Source organism: Halichoerus grypus, chromosome 15 (assembly GCF_964656455.1).
Source record: "Halichoerus grypus chromosome 15, mHalGry1.hap1.1, whole genome shotgun sequence".
In the NCBI taxonomy this organism is placed as follows: domain Eukaryota; kingdom Metazoa; phylum Chordata; class Mammalia; order Carnivora; family Phocidae; genus Halichoerus; species Halichoerus grypus.
This window is the reverse complement of record NC_135726.1, coordinates 42,939,605-42,956,442: the sequence shown is the minus strand read 5'-3', so window position 1 is coordinate 42,956,442 and position 16,838 is coordinate 42,939,605.

Here is a 16,838-nt window from a genome sequence, read left to right as displayed (position 1 = left end):
ATGCTTATTGGCTCTTTGAATTTCTCTTCCTGTGAAAAGCCTGTTAAATCCCTTGCTCATTTTTCTATTGGATTCTTTGTGTTTTTCCTCCCAAGTTGAGGATCTTCACATGTGGTGGATCTTCACTTTTCATCTACCTTGTGCATTCCAAGGACTTTTACAGCATAGATCTCTCGTGCCCCTTTTCGTCCTAAGTCAGAAAGCTAAATACCCCTCATCATGTCTCTGGAGGATGCATCCAATTTGCTGCATCCTTGGGCACCTAGCTCCATTGTCCATCTCCTCTTCACCGGGCAAATTCCCTGCAAATGGAGTGATGCATAAGTACCTGTGCTGGTGTGAAAGGCTGGAGGTAAAAAAGCCAGGGTCCCTGAATGAATGAAAGGGTGGGGGTGGGGCTGCAGAATGACATCACATGCCATTAGAGGGATGGAGAAGAGCTGGACCAGGCAGGAACTTGTAGGATTTATTTTAGGTGTAAGGGGAAGCTGTGAGCTGGATTGTGTTTTGGGGAGGATGTCTGTAGCCGCTGGATGGAAGATGCATTGTAAGGAAGCAGGACCGGAAGCAAGGAGCCCAGCTGGGGGGATGTTGTGGTCCGGGTGAGAGTCAGTGGTTTGGACTAGGGTAGTGGCCCTGGGCATGAGGAGAGCCTGATACATTCATGTTGAGTCATAATGAAGGGTAATACGGTCAATAGATTATGCTAAGAGATCAGACATGGAGAAGCAAGAGAAAAGGAGATGTAGGGATTGACTCCTGGGACTTGGGCTTGAATAAGTGGAGAGAAGGAGCAGATCGGGTGGGGCATTCAGAGGGAAAACAAGGTCCAGTCTTAGACCGGCCAACTCTGAGATCCATGGACAGGTGAGATTAGAGGCTGGAGCTCAGACTTGGCAGCGGGCTGGAGGCACAGATCTGCAACGAAACAGCAAATCGATGGTATTTAATGCCAGGGGAGAGGATGAGGTCCTCCAGGACAAGAGCACAGAGAGAGAAGATGGGGTGGCTCTGCCTGAACCAGCCAAGTGGAAGCTCGAAGTGACACAGCATCACTTCCGTCAGAGGAGGAGCCGATAAAGGAGATGGAGAAGCAGCAGATTGAAGCTGAAAGAAGAAAGTGTTCCAACACGAGAGGGTAGGAGATGCTGCCGGGAAGGGAAAGCAGGTGAGGGCCAAGGGCTGACTGCAGAGTCTGGCTGGAAGGCACCTGCCCAGAGCAGTTTCAGGAACACACCTGTGCTGTGGGGAGTACACTGGACTACGTGGGCAAACTGATGAAAGGTGAGGAAGTAGAGTTGGTGCATGGAGACCACTCTGTCAAGAGACTCAGCTGTGAATAAAGAGTTGAGAAATACGGAGGTGGGTGGAGAGGGTGTGGAGTCGAGAGAGAGGCGCCTGATTTCCCTAAGTGGGGAGAGGAGTGCGTGGTTGAATGCTCATGGACGGGCCCCTGGGTGGGTGGGGGCGGGGCAATGAGTCCAGAGCAGGAAGAAAGGCCTGGACCTGGGCCAGGAGGAAGCCACCTGCCTGGTCACAATGGAGGGGAGGAGGGCGAGACAGGCAGGTGAGGGGGTCCTATCCGGTGGGACTAGAGTGGGGTGTTGGCACAGTTAAGACACAGGAAGGGGAGCAAGAGGGGAATGGGGGGGTTTCAGAGAGAAGAATTTATAGAGCGGAAGAAAAGACATGGTCCTTAGGTTGCTAAGAAGAGTGAAGAAAGAGCCCATCTCATGAAATTCAGAACACCGAAAATAAAGAGAAAATCCTTCAAAACAGCCGGGGGAGAGGGATTACCGGAGTCCCCACACTGGAGTGACCATTGTGTTAGCCTTGTGTCTACACTGGTCACTATGACGCAATGGAACACTGCATAGATCATTCTGGAAAAATTTGTTTTTAAACCCAGAACTCTATACCAAGTCTGAGTAACACCCAAATGGAAGACACAAAATAAAGACATCTTTAAGTCATCCAAAGATTCATAAAGTTACTCCCAGACAGTCCTGAACATTTGCTAAAAGGTGAATTCCAGCAAGTCAGAAAATGAATCCACGAGAAAGATACACTATGCTAAAACCAGTGTCAAACAAAGAATTGGAGGTAGAGGGGGTGCTTATAATTAAATATAAATAATTTTTTAAATTTTTAAAAAAGATTTTATTTATTTATTTAAGAGAGAGAACACGAGTAGGGTGGGGAGGGGTAGAGGAAGGGGGAGAAGCAGACTCCCCACTAAGCAGAGAGCCCAATGCGGGACTTGATGCCACGACCCAGGGATCATGACCTGAGCCGAAGGCAGACTCTTAACAGACCAAGGCACCCAGGCGCCCGTAATTAAATATAAATAATTGCTGGCTATTTTTTTTTTAAGACAGTCTGAAACTCAAGCTCAGATCAGTTAACATGAAAGATGGTGAGGAAGAGAGGGAGGAAGGAAGTGAAAGCTCAGTTCTTCATCTTGTTCAGGGGAGGATATAGATACTGATAGAAAATGTGAGTTAAAAAATGTAATCGTAATCCTAGAAGAAAAGATGATGTATAAATTCTATATATTTCTAATTCCCAGAAGGAAAAAAATGAAATGAAGAGGGGCGCCTGGGTGGCTCAGTCGTTAAGCGTCTGCCTTCGGCTCAGGTCATGGTCCCAGGGTCCTGGGATCGAGGTCCACATGAGGCTCCCTGCTCCACGGGAAGCCTGCTTCTCCCTCCCACTCCCCCTGCTTGTGTTCCTGCTCTCGCTGTCTGTCAAATTAAAAAAAAAAAAATCTAGAATGAGATGAAGAAAATTCCATTAACTCAAAGCAAGTGAAAGATTTTTTTAATGAAAAAAAAGATTTAAAAAATATATATTTCTAGGGGCGCCTGGGTGGCTCAGTTGGTTGAGCGACTGTGTTCGGCTCAGGTCATGATCCTGGAGTCCCGGGATTGAGTCCCGCATCGGGCTCCCTGCTGAGCGGGGAGTCTGCTTCTCCCTCTGACCCTCCCCCCTCTCGTGCTCTCTGTCTCTCATTCTCTCTTTCTCAAATAAATAAATAAAATCTTTAAAAAATATATATATATATATTTCTATTCAGAAATAGAAAGAGAAAACCCAAAAGAAGATGGTATAAACAGTTCTAAACATATCTCATTGAGGAAAGTGGATGAGTGACTTATTAGAAAAACATAAGAAAATTTCTGAGCCAGGTTGCCTTCTCTTTTCCACCCCAGTTGGGTGGTATTGAGGAACACCTCTAAAACTCTCTTTATTAATAAATATACCAGTTACTACGGCTGCATAATAAATTACTCCAAAACTTAGTGGCGGGAAACAACCATTTATTTTGCTCGTAACTTCTGTGAAGCAGGCATTGGGACAGGATACAGCGGAGATGGCCCGTCTTTTCTCCTGATGTTCGGGCCTCAGTTTGAAGACTCCAAAGCTGGCTTGGCAGTTGGTGCTGGCTGTGGCCTGGGACCCCCCCCTTGCCCCTCATGTGGGCCTCTCCACGTGGCCTGGACTTCCTCACAACATGGGGGCTGAGTTCTAAGAGAAGCATCCTAACAGGAAAACAGCCAAGTGGAAGCTCGAAGTGACCCAGCATCACTTCCGTCAGGGGAGAGGGATGGTTTGGTGAGTCACTGAGGTGAGCTCATATTCCAGGGGAGGAAAATTAGACTCCACCTTTCGTGAGAGACTTTCGTTAAAGAATTCGGGGACGTGTTTTTCAAAGTGGAATTCTTTATGATAAAATTTTAAATGTCTTATATAAACAAACTTTATTTTTTTGAAAAAGATTTTATTTATTTATTTTTTCGAGAGAGAAAGAGAGAGAGAGAGAGAATGCGCATGAGCCGGGGGAGGGGGGTGGAGGGCAGAGGGAGAAGCAGACTCCCCGCTGAGCAGGGAGCCTGATGAGGGGCTCGATCCCAAGACCTCGGGATCATGACCTGAGCCAAAGGCAGATGCTTAACCGACTGAGCCACCCAGGTGCCCTTTGTATAAACAAACTTTAAAACTTTAATTTTGTAGCAAAACAAAGATAACATACAGTTAGCTATACATACTGACATTTAAACAACATTAGTTTTAGTGATTTATCATTAACAAACTCTTTGTGAAGTTTTGCAAGTTTCCTTTTTTCTGGTTCTCAGATCAGGCAAATGGATGAGAACTACAATCAAGAAAATCTAACTCTTTGCTATTTACAAGAGATATGGACAAAACAAAATCCAAGGATACATAAAAAGGATAAAAAATGTTTTAAAGGGTTGTAAAAAAAATATGCCAGATATCTTAAGAAAAATAACTCAGAGTGAAAACATTGGGGAATCCAAATTCATTAACCTTACAAGTAATCAGGAAAACAGAAGTTAAAACAATGAGATATCAAACAAATAAAATTTAAAAGTACTAACAATGTCTGTGGTTTGCATGGGTGTAGGGAAGGATATATATATATATTCACTACTGGTGGGCAGGTGAAATTTTACCGCTTTTTTAGAGGACAATTGACAGTATCTGCCAAATTTTAGGCCCTATACCCTTCAACCCAACAATTCCCCTATTACGTATTCAGCCTACCTACATCTTTACTGATGCAATACTTTGTAAATACTCTGCAGTATTTCTGTAAAAGGAAGATCTATACATAATGACACAGAAGGATTTCCAAAACACAGTGTTAAATGAAAAAAAGCAAGCAGCAAAACAATACATACAGCATGAGTCCTCCTATTTTTTAAATTCCAGAACTAAGTTATGAATCTACATCTTGTTTATGTTCATGCATATGCACATACAAAGAAAAATGTGAAGAAAGATTTTCATTAAGCTGATAACAGCAACTTCCTCTCAGGACTGCAGTATGATTAGAATTTGGGGATAGGTGGCAATTTAGTGTTTTGTCCCTTTACATCCTGCTCTATGTTGAGTGTCTTAAGTGTGAAATATACATATATTAGCTGTATAATTTTTTTTAAAAGATTTTATTTATTTATTCATGAGAGACAGAGAGAGAGAGAGAGAGGCAAAGGGAGAAGCAGGCTCCCAAGGAGCAGGGAGCCCGATGTGGGACTCGATCCCAGGACCCTGGGATCATGACCTGAGCCGAAGGCAGACGCTCAACCATCTGAGCCACCCAGGCGCCCCTATTAGCTGTATAATTTTAAAAATTAAAAATAAAATGAACTTTTTCCTTGTTTTGTAATTTTATTCGTAACCGCTTTGGTGAGATGTAATTTGCATACCATACAATTCACCCATTTAAAATGTACAATTTGGGGCGCCTGGGTGGCTCAGTCATTAGGCGTCTGCTTTCGGCTCGGGTCATGGTCCTGGGGTCCTGGGATCGAGCCCCGCTTTGGGCTCCCTGCTAACTGGGAAGCCTGCTTCTCCCTTTCCCACTCCTCCTGCTTGTGTTCCCTCTCTCGCCGTGTCTCTGTCAAATAAATAAAATCTTTAAATAAATAAATAAATAAATAAATAAATAAAATGTACAATTTGACGATTCTTATATTCACAGAGTTGTTCCACCATCCTCGCGATGACAGAACATTTTCTTAAGCCTCAAAAAAAGCCACATACCCTTTAGCTACCACCCCCACCCCCATCCTCCCATCTTCCCAGTCCTAGGTAACCACTAATCTATTTTGTGTCTCCATAGATTTGCCTATTCTGCACACTTCGCATAAATGGAACCATATAATATGTGGTCTCTTGTAACTGGCTTCTTTCCCTTAGTATAATGTTTTCTTTTTCTCTTTTTTAAGATTTTATTTATTTATTTGAAAGAGAGAGAGAGAGCACAGAGGGAGAGTGAGGGGGAGAAGCAGATTCCCCGCAGAGCAGAGAGCCTGACACGGGACTCGATCCCAGGACCCTGAGATCAGGACCTGAGCTGAAGGCAGATGCTTAACCGACTGAGCCACTCAGGCGCTCCCAGTGTAATGTTTTCAAAGTTCATCTGTACTGTAGCATGTCGCAATACTTCATTCTTTTTATGGCCAAATAGTATTCCATCGTATGGATAGACCACCTTTTGTTTATCCATTCAGCAGGTGGTGAGCATTTTGGTTGGTTCTACCTTTGGGCTATTACAGATAATGTCACTATAAACATTCGTGTACAAGTTTTTGTGAGGACATATGTTTTTATTTCTCTTAAGTATATACCAAAGTGTGGAGTTGCTGGGTCAAATGGTAGACCTATGTTTAACTTTATGAAGAACTGCCAGACTTTTCTCGTGTGGCTACATCATTTACACCACCACCCCCCCCAGCAGTGAACCAGTGTTCCAGCTTCTCAACATTCTCACTAACAGGGGCACCTGGGTGGCTCAGTTGGTTAAGAGTCTGCCTTTGGCTCAGGTCATGATCCCAGGGTCCTGGGATCAAGTCCCACACGGGGCTCCCTGCTCAGCAGGGAGTCTGCTTCTCCCTCTTCCTCTGCCCCTCCCCCTGCTCATGTACTCTCTCTCTCAAATAAATAAATAAAATCTTTAAAAAAATATTCTTGCTAACACTTATTATCTGCCTTTTTGATTATAGCCATCCTAATGTTTTTAGGATCTGATTTCTCATCAAGGTTTTTATTTGTATTTCTCTGGTAATTAATAATATTGAACATCTTTTCATGTACACATTGGCCATTTGTATACCTTCTATAGAGAAATGTTTATTCAGTTCACTAGCCCATTTTTAATGTATTAATTTATTGAGTTCTAAGAGGTTTTTTAATATATTCTAGATACAAGTCCCTTATCAGATACATGATCTGCACATATTTTCTCCATCATGTAAGTTGTCTTTCCACTTTTTTTTTTTTAAAGATTTTATTTATTTATTTGACAGAAAGAGACACAGTGAGAGAGGGAACACAAGCAGGGGGAGTGGGAGAGGGAGAAGCAGGCTTCCCGCTGAGCAGGGAGCCCAATGCGGGGCTAGATCCCAGGACCCCGGGATCATGACCCGAGCCGAAGGCAGACACTTAACGACTGAGCCACCCAGGCGCCCCTCTTTTCACTTTCTTAATAGTGTCATTTAAAGCACAATTTTTAAAACTTTGATGAAGTCAAATTTATCAATTTTTTATTTTGTTGCTTGTGCTTTTAGTGCCATATCTGAGAAATCATTGCCTAATCCAAGGTCATGAAGATTCACGCCTGTGGTTTTTTTTTTTCATTTTTTATAGTTTTTGCTCTTTCATTTAGGTGTTGGATCTGTTCTGAGTTAATATTTGTATATGGTATGAGGTTGGGGTATAACTTCATTCTTTTGCATATAGATATCCAGCTGTCCCACCATTTGTTGAAGAGACTATTCTTTCCCCCACTGAATAGTCTTGTCACCCTTGTCAAAAAATCAATTTTCCATAGATACATGGGCTTTTTACTGGGCTCTCAATTTTATTTTATTGATCTATCAATCCTCATGCCAGGACCACACTGTCTCAATTACTTTTGCTTTATAGCAAGTTTTGAAATCAGACAGTGTAAGTCTTCCAAATATTATTTTTCTTTTCAAGATTGTTTTGGCTACTCTTGGTTCCTTAAGTTTCAGATAAATTTTAGAATCAGTGCATCAACTTCTACAAAGAAGCCAGCTGAGATTCTGATAGGGGTTGTATTGAATAAAACAAACTTTAAATGGTATATTAATTACTATGTTGTTATTAATATTTTATGGGAAATGGGAATAAAGTAGCATTCACCAACAGGCTTCATAACACAACTTAGAGAGTTAATAAATGTCAGTGTGTGTCATTATCTGGATCCAGAACTGCCAAATTCTCACTGTATTGCTTCTGAAGGAACCTTTCGAAACAATACTTTCTTCTCCATCTATGTTCTCCTCTCCCAGTTTAGGCCCCTAGCATTTCTAGTCTGCATTACTGAAGGATCATCCAGAAGTCACTCTGCCCTTACTCTGGTCTCCTCTAACCCATCCTCCAATTTGAAGTCAGAATCATCTGTCTGAAACTCAAATGTGATCCTCATGATCCTCTCTTCTCCTTTTTTTTTTTTTTTCCTTGGTTCTCTCCTTTTTGAAAAACACCTCAGTGACTATCCATGGCCATCAAGATAAAGCTCAAATTCCTTAACATACTTATAAGGCTCTTCTAAGTCTGGCTTCTACTCATCTGCTGCTTATCTTTTATCCCTCCTCAGTAATACCAACCCAACTCTATATTTCAGGCATGCCAAAAATCTATGGTCCCAGAATACACCAGGCGCTCTTACACCTCCCTGCACGGGCACATACATGACCTTTGTCTGGAATGCCTTTCCCGCTCATCTCTCTGGAAATCTATGATGATGGTGATGATGATGCTAGAACAGGCATGTATTTGGTATTAAAATTTAAACCACAAGAAGTATATAAAACTGAAATAAAAAAAATCTCCTACCCTCAACCTCCAGTCACATCCTTTTGTTCTATCAAGTTTTACTTTATGTATTTTAAGGCTCTATTTTCAGGCACATACACATTTATGATAATCATATCTTCATAATGTATTGACCTTTATATCATATGGAACATCTTTTCTGATCATACTCTTTGCCTTTAATACTATTTTATTGATGTTTTTATAATCACTCTAACCTTCTTATGTTTAAGGTTTTTACGTGATATATCTTTTCCCGTCCATTGATTTTTCAACCTGTTTGAGTCTTTATATTTAAAGTGCATTGCTTCTAGACAGCATATAATTGGGCCTTGCATTTTTATCCATTCTGACAGCCTCTGCCTTTTAATTAGAATACTAATCCTTTTTATTTAATATAATTATTTATATAGTTAGATTTAGGCCTATAATTTTACTATTTGTTTTCTGTTCACCCCTTCTGTTTCTTTTCCTATTTCTGTTCCTTCCTTTTGAGTAACTGAATATATTTTAGAATTCCATTTTCACTTGTTCATAGCTATATCTCTTTGCTTTGTTTTTTAGTTATTGCTCTAGGATTACAATATATATCCTTAATTTTTCATAGTCTGCTAAGAGTTTATATTGCACCACTTCACATAAAATGTAGAAAGCTTGTGATCATATAGGTCCATTTATAGCCCCTAAACTTTATGCTCTAATTGTTATAATTATTACATCCACATACATTATAAACTCCATAATACCGTGTTACATTTTTTTTTGCTTTAAACAATTATTTATATTTTAAAGAAACTGAGGACAAAAACTATATTTTATAGTTCTCCATATATTTATCATTTCCAATGATGTTCATTTCATCTTACAGATCCGGGTTTCCATCTGGTTTCACTTTCCTTCAGTGTGACAAACTTTCTTTAGCATCTCTTATAGTACAGGTCTGCTGCTGACAAATTCTCTTAGCTTTCCTTTAATCTAAAAATATCTTTATTTCACCTTTATTCTTGAAGGATATATTCACCGGATATAGATTTCTGGGTTGACCTTTTTTGCTTACCAGTACTTCAAAGATATTGTTCCACTGCCTTCCATACTCCTTCGTTTCTGATAGAAGTCCCAGGTTATTTGAATGTTTGCTCCCCTGTACGAAATGTGTCATCTTATCTGACTACTTTCAAGATTTTGTTTTCATCCAGTTTTCAGCAATTTGACTACAATGTCCTAGGTATGTTGTTGTTTTCAAGATCCCGCTTTGGAGTTTTCTGAGCTTTTTGAATCTGGAAATTTATGCCTTTATCAAATCTAGCCATTTCTTTTCTTTTTTTTTTTTTTTAAAGATTTTATTTATTTATTTGACAGAGAGAGACACAGCGAGAGAGGGAACACAAGCAGGGGGAGTGGGAGAGGGAGAAGCAGGCTTCCCACGGAACAGGGAGCCTGATGCGGGGCTCAATCCCAGGACCCTGGGATCATGACCTGAGCCGAAGGCAGACGCTTAACAACTGAGCCACCCAGGCACCCCAAATCTAGCCATTTCTTTAAACTATTTCTTCAAACATTTTCTGTCCCATTTTTTTCTCTCCTTCTAGGACTCCAATTACATGTATGTTAAATCTTCTGGTATTGTCCCACAGGTCTTTGAGGCACTGCTCATTTTTTCCCAGTCTTTTTAAAAAATGTGATCTTCAGGATGGATAACTTCCATTGATTTTTCTTTAATTTCACTGAATATTTCTTTTGTCATTCCTTTTCTTCTCTTAAAGCTATCAAGTGGATTTTAAAATTTCTGATGTTGAAATTTTCATTTCTAATATTGGCTTTTTTATTTCTAGAATTTCTATTTGGTCCTTCTTTATAATTTATATTCTATTGAGATTTTCTATTATTCTATTTATGGCAAACATGTTTCTTATATATCCTTGGGCATAGTTATAATAGCCACCTTAAAATATTTGTCTGTTGTTCCAGGGGTGACTGGATGGCTCAGTTGGGTAAGCCTCCACCTCTTGATCTCAGCTCAGGTCTTGATCTCAGCTCAGGTCTTGATCTCAGGGTCGTGAGTTCAAGCCCTGTGCTGGGAGTGGAGCCTATTTTAAAAAAATAAATAAAAATAATAAATAATAAATATAAAAATAAAATCCTTGTCTGCTATTCCAGTATCTGAAACATGTTGGAGTTGGTCTCCATTGGTTATCTTTTTTTTTTTTCATGAGTGATGTTTTCTTGTTTTTTGGTATGTTAGAGAATTTTGATTATATCTTAGACATTGTGAATAACACATTGTAGAATCTCTGGATTCTGTTATGTTCCTCTGAAAAAAATTGATTTAGATTTTAGCTTGTGGTAAATTTGACTAAATTCACACTAAATTTTGTCTCCCCTGTGGTGTGTAGCCTTAGCTGGCTGCTTGGTGTCTGTCCCATGCATGTGGAGCTTAGGAATCAATCAGAGATTTGGGTAGAGTTTATGCACAGAATTTGGGCACCACCCCTCTTTTCTTGGATCCCTTTCCCCACTTTCCAGTGACTGTCGTTGTCCTAAACTGTGTCCTCAGTTCATCAAGCCAATAATATTGCAGGTTTCCTATCAGAATTTAGCTGCCCTGCATGCACAGACTGGGGCCTGCCTTTAAGCTTTCTTAAAAGAAAGAAACTCTCTCTGTGATGTTCTTTTCTTCTAAGTGTCAACCTTCCTTCAGCATCTGTCTGCTTTTTTCATTCTCTAGTATCTCTGGTAGTTGATTTCTTATCTCCAGTAGTTGATTTTTAGATTTTGTCCAGAGCTTATAGTTGGATATATCTTTTTATTTTTGTTGACTGATTCTAAAGAGGTCCATGGCCAGAAAAAAAAAAAAATGCTAGGAATCCCTGATCTTATTGTGAAAGGGATTTTGATTTTTAGTACTTATAATAAGAACTTTTCTAACATCCCACATTAGTCTGATTTTGTACCCTTACTGGGAAAGTTGATCCTCAACAGTTAAGCGCTCTTAATGGCTTATTGTATAACTCCTCTGTCGGGCAAAGATGGCTTTATTACCCCATTTTAGAGATGATAAAACTGAGCAATAAAGGTTAAGCTGCTTGTCAAAGTCACTGTGCATGGATGGCATTCAAATCAGCCACTTATTCCACATTGTCTTTCTTCATCTGGCTATGAGACATGGCTTGGAAGGAGGGCAAGGTACCGGGACCAAGCCATAGCTGGAAGAGAGAAGGTGGAAAGAGCCATCTGCGACTTGGTCTTGGCCCAGTTCTCGTTAGTCATCCAAGGCAGAGACTTATCCCAGCTGGGCATAACCAACAGAATCCATGCTAACTAGCTAAAGAGAATGAAATTAAAGAAGAGTTCAAGAAAATGTTAGGAAGTTGGCAGCATCTCTAGTAGGACCAGAGGATCCAGAATAGAAGCTGTGTGGTCAGCTTCCATGCCCATTGCCCCCCAGACACTCTTGGTCACCCTCCCAGAGTGAGGTCCAGCAGCACCCGTTCCTTCACACCCCTCAGTCATGCCATTGGCTCTCATCAGTGTGTATGTTGTCAACTCTTCTTCACAGGCCTCATCCCAGCTGTGAGAGGGCGGTTCAGGCTTCTGCGTGGGGAGGTGGGACATCCCCGGATGTTGGAAGGGTGTTCAAATGGTGCTGGGCAACCAAAGAATTCAATCAATGTGCACATTCCATGTCAGTGAGCCATTGGGCAGATCCCGTGTGACCTGCTTTTCTTATAATAATTTCTCCCAGTAAGAGGCCAGAACAACCCCTTTCTATGCTGCCTGACTTTGAGTTTCCCTCGTTTAGAGAAAAGCCAAACTCTGTAAGCAGACAGTTTTATAGGAGCATGACTCATGCTGGTTTTTGTTTAACTGTTATTGCACCTTGACTATGATAAAACGACTGCATTTGGAATGTAAGCTGGATTTTCTGATCAATTATAATAAAAATCAAGTTCTAAAGATATACTTGTTGAAACTCTCCATTTGTTCAGGGTCACCTCCAATTATTGACCAACTGGACAAGGCTTGGTAACAGCATTCCCCTGGTTCCCAAGACTCTGCGCTGGGATCTGGGCCGCGGGGGGTTATCTAGCCAAAAGGGAGTGTCTGGACAGCTTAGTGGGTTATGTGCTTTCTAAGTGACCTTTGGAATTTTGACTGAAAATGGCAGAGACAGAACCAATTGGAGGGTTAGGAAGGTATAACCTGGCCCCGCCCACAGTCCCTGAACTGCTTAAATCAATATGGACAGGAAGCTCAGTCCCATATTTGGGGTAAATGAGTTCATGTTGCATGAAAGAATTTTACTGTAACTTATTGGTTTATAGATTTTCTTGGGGGAAAAAGCTCTTGTTTAAGAGCTCTTGTTTAGTTCTGTTCAATTATGTAAAAGCTAAATTAAACCCCCTTCTTATTATCCCCAAACTAATGTTTTTGAGGAATATTCAGCAATCATGTTTTGCAATTTTTGGAGCAATCCCAATTCCTTATTATGTAATTATTGTTTAATTCTTTTATATTTCTTAATGTATAATAAAAATTTCTCACCCACTTGCAAGTCCTTCTCTAGTTTCCCTGTTTACGTGTCCTTCCTGAGACGTTCTAGGCTGAGATAAGCATGTAGGTAGACCCTCCCCCTTCTTTTTACACAAATGGAGACATACCCATTCTCTGCACTGTATATGTAAATGTATATATTCATATTCATATGTGCGTATGTGTATTTTATATGGATCTATTATGTATGCCTATATGTATTTTATGTATATGTATTATGTGTATGTATAAATGAATGTATCAGAGTTTTCCCATATGTGTTCATACAGATTTTCATCCTTTTTAGCAGAGACACAGGATAATTAACCAGCTGTCTGTGGTTACTTAACCAGTCTCCTATTATTTATTTATTAAAGATTTATTTATTTATTTTAGAGAAAGAGGGAGAAAGAGAGCAAGCATGAGCAGGGGGAGGGGTAGGGGGAGAGGGAGAGAAATCCTCAAGCAAACTTCCCGCTGAGTGCAGAGCCCTGACATGGGGCTGGATCCCAGAACCCTGAGATCATGACCTGACCTGAAATCAAGAGTCGGACGCTTAACTGACTGAGCCACCCAGGTGCCCCTAACCAGTCTCCTATTAATAGACAGACATTCTGTTGTTTCCAGCCTTTTGCAATTATAAACAGTGTTTTGGTCAATATCCATGTAGGTACATATGAGAGTTTATGGGATTAAATTTCTATAAGTCGAATTGTTAAGTGAAAGGAAATGACACTTTCAAATTAGATAGGCATTTTTAAACCGTCCTCCAAAGAGGTTGGATCAATATATCATCCTACCTGTTTGCTCCATGTATCTGCACAGCGCATTATCAAGCGTTTTTCTCTTTACCCAACTGACTGGTGTAGCTTTAATTTGTGTATCTTTTATTCAGAAAATTAGTATTTTTAAACACATTTAAAATGCATTTGCTGTTTTTTTATTTATAAACTCTCTGTATATGCCCATTTTCTTTTGGATTGGATTCTTCGTCACATGGATTTATAGAAGTTCTTTATATACAAATACGTGCGCTTTTCTCATTTAAGATAAAGCTGACTTGTGAAAAATAGAACTAAATGTGATTTGGGGTCTGTGACTAGGTATGGTTCTCCCTATGAGCAAAGTCACAGATCAGACCATAATTTATGCTTAGAGCACATGTCCGGATTTCTCAATTTGGAAAATAGGGCCATTAAAAAGCATTTTGAAGTTATTTACAAAACTCTGCAATCCATTATGGCATTATATATTTGTAGAGCAAATTAAGATGACTTTAAAACATTTTATAGTTTATAAAACTATAAAAATTATAAAACTGTAAAATTAAGGTGACTTAAAATATTTTTATAGTTTATAAAACTATAAAAGTAATAAATACATACTCCTCTGTTTAAAAAGTCCCATATACACAAGTGTATAAACGAAAAAGAACAAGTTCTCTCCTGTGTCCTACTAAGGCAACACCACTGTTAACAGCTTGGTGTGTATTTCTCCTAACGTCTTCCTTCTTTCTGTACACCGACTACGTATGGATATTTAAATAATTTTTTCCCCCAGAGAAGGGGAAGCTGCATGCTGTCCCCCACCTTGCTTTTTTTTCAGGTAGGGATTAATCCTGGGTGTCAACAAGGGTAATCTTTGCAACTTCTTCTTTAACTCTGGAAGCTGACAGTACGTTACCGCAGCGTGAGCAGGACCTGAGCACGGCTTCCTTGGGGATTCATCTAGTGGGCTAGGACGGATGGGGCCTTTGGAGACACTGGGTAGCCCCACCATGTGCAACTCGCTTCTCCTGTTAATTCAGTGTCAGTTTTGCCCACAGTGCGGAGAGGCTCAGACTTGGGGGGAGCGGAGTAATAACCATAAGGAAAGAGGACTAGAATTGAAGGCTTCATGAGCCAGCATCTACAATCTCTGGCTTTGATTTTCAAAAGATTTGGTGTCTCACCTCATGTAAGTGTTTGCCTGTTTGTTTGTGTTTAGAAATGCACCTTGAAGCTGATCCTTGGAACCAGCAAGCAGAAGGAGCGGGGTCAAAGAGGTGGGTGCGTGGGAGTGCGAGGGAAGTGTACCCCATCTTCTGAGCATTGCGGTTCCGCCAGATCTACACGCCGAAGTAGCCCCTGCCTTCCATGTGAACCTGCAGGGAGGAAGGCCTGTTTTCCCAGGTGGATCTGATGTCCAGTCATGCCCAAGGATGAAGCCTTGCTCTCCTGGGGCACCCACCCCACAGTGCCCTACAGACGGAGGGTGCTCTGGAGCCAAGGTGGAGGGGTGCCCCAGGGCTGTCTTGCAGGGCTGAGCGCTTGCACTACACAGACGAGCCCAATCCAGGAGGCCTCCATGCACCAAGCCTTGTGTCCTGGCTGGGCTGCATCTCTCCAGAGAAACGAGCCCTTTTCCCTCCTGGCAAAGGTACTTTCTGCTCAGCCAAGCCCCTGGGGGCCACATCTGCCTGAGGGGGCTTCTTTCGAGTTAGCCCAGAGGCACTATGCAGACTCTCCAGGCCCTGGCAGTCTTGCCTGGCACGGCTTCAGGAGGATCTGGATGGGTCTGTCCTGGGGGAGCCCTGACTTAGGGGGTTGGGTCTTCCCAAGCATCTTTGGGGGCCACCCTCAAGCTGCCCTCCTAGTCTTGGGAATGAACCGAGTTCTGGGAGGGTGGCCGCGTAGCAGTTTTCTTGAATAGAATCCATTCTGTGTTCATTCGACAAATATTTGAGGCTCTCCCATATGCCAAGGCCTGTTCTAGCTCTGGAAATAGGCAGAACAGGACAGACAAGGTCCTGTCTTTGTGGAGCTGGCATTCTAGTGGGGGGGAAGCCAGACAGGGAACAAGTAAAATAAGTAAACAAGACCATTTTCCAGAGAGTGCGAGGAGGAAATGAGAATGCACAGTGGCCTTGGGAGGGACGGGGCGGGGGGGGGGGGGGGGGGGGGGAGGGGCGGGGTAGGGCTTGGCTCGTGGGTCACTCTCCATACCTCAGAGGAATCTCTTGGAGAAGGTGAGACTCGGATGACAGGAAAGGACTCGCTCCAACATTGGGAAGAAGCTTCCAGGGAGCCAGGAGAGCAAAGTGCAATGCCCGGAGGCTGGGAGATGCTCAGCTTGGCAAACAGCGCAATGGGGAGCCAGGGGGAGTCTGAGGCATGAGGAGAGGAGGTGAGAGCCAATTTCTGCAGGGCCTCGCGGCCAGGTTGAGACATTCATTGCCTGTCTTCTCCCACATGCAGTGGGCAGGCACAGGGGTTGACCAAGGTGAGTGACATGAACCAAGTGCCTGTCTAATGGGGAATTCAGGCTGCTTTGGGTGGGGAGAGTTAGGGGTCAAGGAAGCAGGGAGGGCAGCAGGGAGACCAGTTAGAGGCTACCTCGGTGGGGACGAGTGTGGAACCAGGATAAGCTGAGGACGGAAGGAAGGGATGAACTGGGGACGCGGGTTCGGAATTATTGCTGACTGACATGTCTTCCCCCAGAAGCAGGGCCGGGGGTCTCCAGACAAGGCCGCACGCTCTGGGGTCACTGCCCTCCTGCTCACATGGAAGGAGTGTGGCCTCACCATGGTGCTGGGACTACCACTCTTAGACTCAGGAAAGAGGGCCCCGCTCATGCCCTCCTCTTGCTGCTCCCTTCCCTCGGGGTGAGAAGCCTACTGGGCCAAGAAATGCTCTGCCCACTGAGCCGAGAGCCAGCTGCCTGGGCCCACTTGGGCTGCTTCACCAGGCACTTGGCAGTGGGCACGCCCCTCATCCAAGGGGTGACAGGAGGGCAGCGATTTTCAGGGGGTACGGGCAGGGTTGGAGCCTGTGCTGGGAACCTACTCCCACACAATGAAGGACCCTTCCAGTGGGGGATGGCACAGGGGGTGGGAAGAGAAGGGGGTGGTTGGTTCTCCTGGCACTATCATGTCCCAGGGTCAAATTCTAAATTTAATCCTG